The sequence below is a fragment of the Vulpes lagopus genome, chromosome 11 (assembly GCF_018345385.1).
Source record: "Vulpes lagopus strain Blue_001 chromosome 11, ASM1834538v1, whole genome shotgun sequence".
Lineage (NCBI taxonomy): Eukaryota > Metazoa > Chordata > Mammalia > Carnivora > Canidae > Vulpes > Vulpes lagopus.
The window spans coordinates 53,037,229-53,043,228 of NC_054834.1; positions in this window are offsets into that span (position 1 = coordinate 53,037,229).

Consider the following 6,000-nt stretch of genomic DNA (forward strand, 5'->3'; position numbering starts at 1 on the left):
GCACATGATTATTTTGCTTAAGCTACTGTCATGAGGTATATATATATCATATCATAATTATTTATGATAATTATATGTCATATTATATATCATATATATATCAATCATATCATAATTATGTCCTTTAGGAGAAAGAATATTCCTTGTACCAGCAACTAAGTAAACTAAGTGAAGTCCTTACTAGTTAGTCCCCTGGATTTAGAATGCCTCTTTGAATCTTGCCTCCAACACTCACCAGAAAGGAAACAATTTAAGCTCTGAAGCCCTAGTTCATTCATCTGTAAAATGAGAATAATAGCCTAACTACATCATAAAGTAGTTTGTGAGGCTTTATGTGAAGTAATAATGTATGTATATAAAATATCAGGAAGGGGTCTGGAGCCTAGGTGATTACAAATAAAGTATGACTTTTATTACCAATCAACTATTATCCTGATTAATCTATGCATTTTAGGAAAGAGGAAATTCCCAAGTTCTTTCTCTCCAATCTGTGCAAGAGCTATTTTCCAGTGTACTACAACAGGACCATCTGCAGCAAGATCCCCCACGGCAGCAAAAGTAGGAACAGAGCTTGATTTCAGGGAATTTCTTGACTTAAGTTGGAGGTGAAGGGGTATTTTAAACTCATTCTGTAGAGAAGGACACTCAAGACAAAGACAGACATGGGTGCCAAAGGAAACACACAGGGATTATTTTTTCAGTTATTTTGTTTACCGGGGTGGGGGTGCAAGTATGAGTGAGGTGAGGTGTCCGGCTTCCCTGGGTAAAGAAGTAGACGTGCGAGAAAGCAATGACTTCATTTTCTCAAACTCTTCCCTGAGAGAAGCTTATATGTTTCGGGAGAGAGAGGCACCCATAGTTAAGGCGCTAGATACTCTGTTTTACATGGCTTGGGTGTATCTTAGCCTCAGTGCTAAACATAGAGCAGGTTCCCAGTAATCATGGGTGAGTGGATGGACAGATGGATGGATAAAATGTATGGCCTCCCATCTCACTCCTGCTTTTTTTTTTAAGATTTTATTTATTTATTCACGAGAGACACACAGAGAGAGAGGTAGAGACACAGGCAGAGGGAGAAGCAGGCTCCATGCAGGGAGCCCCATGTGGGACTCAATCCCAGGACCCAGGGTCATGACCTGAGCTGAAGGCAGACACTCAACCGCTGAGCCACCCAGGGGCCCCTCACTCCCCTCACTGTTGCTTTCTACTAAAATGACTAACAAAGCTCACAGAGGACTGTGTGAAATGTCTTTGGGTTAAGTCAGAATCTCTAACAAATTCTCATTCTTGGTATGGCTCCAATTTTTCTTGTCTCCTAATTGGAGCTCATATTCCCCTCAGTGTTATGGCACATGGGTGACTTCAGGAAAAAATAATTTCCTGTATAATAAGTATTTATGAACTAGGGGTTTTATTAAAAAATAAATGGAGTTTCTTTTGATGTACTAAAAATGGAGCTTTATATGGGCCTGGCCCAATGTGGAAGAAGGTGAAATAGTTAATAAATGAACGGATAAATAAGTGAATGGATGGAAACATCTAGATAAAATTCAATCGAAGCTGAGCTTCTGCAAATTCACTCTATGCCTTGAGTTCGTGGTGAAAGATGATTAGTCACACATTATACCAGGAGTCATCAAACTGGGGGCCAGCTGTGGGACCAATCTATCCTCCTACCCTGCTTTTGCATGGTTCATGTTGATATAAGAATTTATGGAAATTTATATTCTTTCTGGATGTGTGTTTACATAATAGTCTCGATTTTGCCTCTTGACCCACAAAGCCTAAAATATTTCCTATCTAGGTGCGTACAGAAAAAAAGTTTGCTGAGCCCAAGTCGTACAATAAGCTCCAAGAGGGGCACACCACATTTAATACAAATACTATTACCTACACAGCACCTAGCTCGCTGCCTGGCATGTAGGAGACATTCACTCGATGACTCTTGAATGTATCATTAAATAAATAAATGTACGACCATATTCTTCACTTTCCTGCTCAACATCACATGCACCAAACTTCAGCAGAGAAGATATTCCTCATCAGAGTTCTCCGAAACAGAGATTTTAAATTTTTGCCAATATAGGAAAGGTGATTTGAAAACCATGGCCATATTTGTATATATTTTTAAAATGCACGTTGCTCAAGAACATTTCAGAAACATAGTGTATGTAATGATGGGAAATTATTTTTTAGCTGCCTCTGGAGACAGAATGTGCTTCGGCCCTTGATGGTTGGCATTCTAGCCACGTGCTCTTCCTCATGTGGATATTGCATGAAAGATGATTTTTAAAGAGCAGAAAAGCTTCTTAAGCATGGAGTTTACCTGGGAGCATTTGTCTTTTCCTGGCCCTTCTCCTCTCTTGAAACATCCCAGGTGGGGAGAATTGCATATCCGATTAGTCGAACGAACCGACAGAGGAGGCTCCCTGGCTTCACCCTGTGCGGTATTCACGGTTTGGAAAGATTCCCTCTTAATATAGTTCCCGGGACCACGAGAGCTGCGTGACTTAAAGCTAAGTACTCTCAAGATTGTCAATATAAATAGGAAAGAGTCTGTTTAATTCTATGTGCCCTTTATTGCTATTTATAAAATCTATCAGCTGTTATTTTCATATTTCTTTCCCTCTTTGCTTTTTTGTGATTGGAAATTTGTCTGCTCTGATTTCCTCTGGTATTTTAATATAAATCACTTAAATTCCTGTTTTGAAGCAGGTAAGGTAACCATAATTGCTAAATATATATAAACTGTGCTTATGATCTTACTTCTGAGGCATATCTGAGTTAGTGGTTTCTCCTCCAAGGCAAACAAACGATATGTATTTATTTACAGGTAACAAATAAAAACCCCAACACAATATCCACGGGGTTCTGGAGAAACTTAGGAATGGAAGACATACACCATATATTAAATAGCTAAAATTTATGAATGCAGTTAACAAATTGGTAAATAAAATGTATTCTCTTACCCTGCATTGACAAATATGCCTTAATCCACACCTAGGCCTGGAAGGAAGGTGTGAATTTAACTTCCTTGCCCTCTCACAATCCGGTAGTTCAGGGGGAGTCATGCTGAAGCCCTATCACCTTCTCTTCTTCCCCCTTGTTCCATCAGTTATTCTGGGGACCACAGACACAATAAACCTCCTAAGTCCACCATGCTGACGCTTCACTATCCCCCAGAGCTTCAGATGTGCCATAGTCCACCTCAAGTTGGCCCAGGAATACTTGGGTAGAGAAATATAGGGTCCCGGATAACTGAAGTGTGGATTAAAATGAGGGTGCAGGGGCCCCTGGGGGTGTCTTGGCTGAGCGTCTGCCTTTGGCTCAGGGCGTGATCCTGGGGTTCTAGGGTCAAGTCCTGCATTGGGCTCCCTGCAGGGAGCCTGCTTCTCCCTCTGCCTGTGTCTCTGCCTCTCTCTGTGTCTCTCATGAATAAATAAAAAAGTCTTAAAAAAATAAAATACAATGAGGGTGTAGGCTGTGATGGGCATGTTCTTTTAACCCTATGTTTTTCTCACTCCATGAGAAGGCGGAACCAGAAGGTCAGAGCAAGTCTTCTAGACCCATGGGCCCCTGGCACAGGCTCCTCCAGAGGGTGGTACTGTGTAGTGCAATGGAAAGAACCTTGGCATTGAAATCAACTATAGTTTCAATTTCAACTCTGCCTGTTATTAAAATTCTGACCCTGGTCAAGTTTCCGAAAGTCTCTGGACTTGGTTTTCTATCTGCCAACTTTGCTATGAGTTTGTTGTGAGATATAAATACGATAAGGGATGTAAAGCATCGTTAGCATGTGGCTTTACGTCCAAGAGGCATTTAAAAAAAATGTTAGTTCTTTTTACTATGGTGAAATTAATAATATTTAGTAAATAGGGATCCCTGGGTGGCTCAGAGGTTTAGCGCCGCCTTCAGCCCAGGGCATGATCCTGGAGTCCTGGGATCGAGTCCCACGTCCAGCTCCCTGCATGGAGCCTTCTTCTCCCTCTGCTTGTGTCTCTGCCTCAATCTCTCTCTCTCTCTCTGTCACTCATGAATAAATAAATAAAATCTTAAAATAATAATAATAATATTTAGTAAATAGCTATAAAATGCCCCAGCTTGTGCCTGGTGCAAGCCAGTATACAGAGTATTATAAAGAAGTAGTTGGTAGCTTTTGGGACAAACATATAGAGTGTTTGCTTGCTAAGCATTGCACATAAATGACATCAAACTAAACCTACAAGGTAAATGCATCAGTAGCCACTTTATAGAGAAGCGGATTGTGTGTGGGCATAGGGTTCACTGAGTTAGTAATAGGGTGAAGACTAAAATCCAAGGCTAACTCCATAGTCCATGCTTCTAACTTTAAGGAGTTTGGTAAAGCAGGACTAACATAAAGCAAACCACCAGGAAAGAATTAAATAGTTATTAAACAATCTAGCAAAGCCCAAGCTTCAGTTCTTAGAATAGCAGTTATTAAAAAAAAAAAAAAAAAAAGGCTAATTTCAAGGCATTGTTTTTAACTTAAAATATGTTGTTTTCTGGAATGGGTTCTTTATTCCAATCTAATTAGTGCACAATTTTTGTAAAGTCCTCTCCAAACCCCATAAATCTTTTAAGAAAAGTGTGGAATCCAGGTTTAGCAGACTCCATGGCCCCAGTGAAGTATAATGAATCAGATCCTGAGACTGTATGTCCCAGGGGCCTGAACTGAACAAGCATTTCAGGAGAATTCTTACACATACTCATCTGTGACCCTTGAGTCTCTCTCTGACTTAATTGATGTAGAGGAGGAGCCAATTTAGTTTTTTTTTTAATTGCTTTCCAGATGATTTTAATTTTGCAGCCAAGGTTGAGAACTCCTGGCAGAAATGTTTCTCTTTAAAATGGAAAATCTCAGGTAGAAGGAAGTTTCAAGTACAAAAGTTTGGCCTGGTAAATTCAGTAAGTCCATTCTTGAAGGCTTAATTGTTCATCACATAGTAATGTCAGGCCCTGGGCATGAAAGTGGGAAGAAAGAAGAAAGGGACATGATACTTGCTTTCACATATAAAGAGGCTGAAGGAAAAGACCGGTGAACACCCAAACAGGTAACACAATGCTGTGAAACTGAAGAAATGGGAAATGTCCTTTCTTTGGGTGTTCACGGAGGGATTCACTTTTTCAAAAGGGGCGGGGGTGTGTTATGTCATTACAAATACAAAGTCCTTGAGATACACATTTAAAACAACAACAACAACAACAACAACAACAACAACAACAAAAAACAGTAGTTTTTCTAGTTATTCTTACTTTTAACAGATTTTTCAATGGATTTATTGATTATTGACTTTAATGACTTCCATTTTTGTTGATTTTATCGATTATAAAATTTCACTCACATTCCCTTGCATGATTCACATCTGGCAGATTAAATCAAGAGGCTGCTTCAGTTTTTACGAGTACGTAAATGGAAATTTCCTTAAGAACCTCAATTTTCAAGGCTGAAAGTGTGTAAGCCCTGGCATTTGACTGGTTACATCTGCTTGCTTCTCACTTTTTAAATCAATTGATACCTAGGTTAGATCAGTAGCTGGCTGACTTGGGACATGTTTGATCTTAGAATAAGGGTCGGATAATAAATAAATATCCCATGGAGTCTTTTAGGTTTTATCTAGGTGAGAAAATCTCTTTTATCATCAGGATTCTTTGATGTGGGCAACTCTCTGGTCTTTTGATGTGCCAAATGCCCAAAAGGAGAGAGAGTCTTAACAAACCAGCAAGTCCAGGTTTGGTGTTGTAGAGGTGAAGAACTAAATGATTTCTAGGCAACTGAGAACTACATACACATGCAAATCCACACCCCAGTCCCTACCTTCCATTATATTCTCAAATTGCTCTGTCAGCATAAATTGGCTAAAAAGCCATCGGTTTTAGGTTTATTTCTTGCTTCCTTTACATATATTTTTCCTGTATCACACAACTCACCGTTATACATTTTATCATGGATGACAAAATAATCACTTTTAATTTTCACAA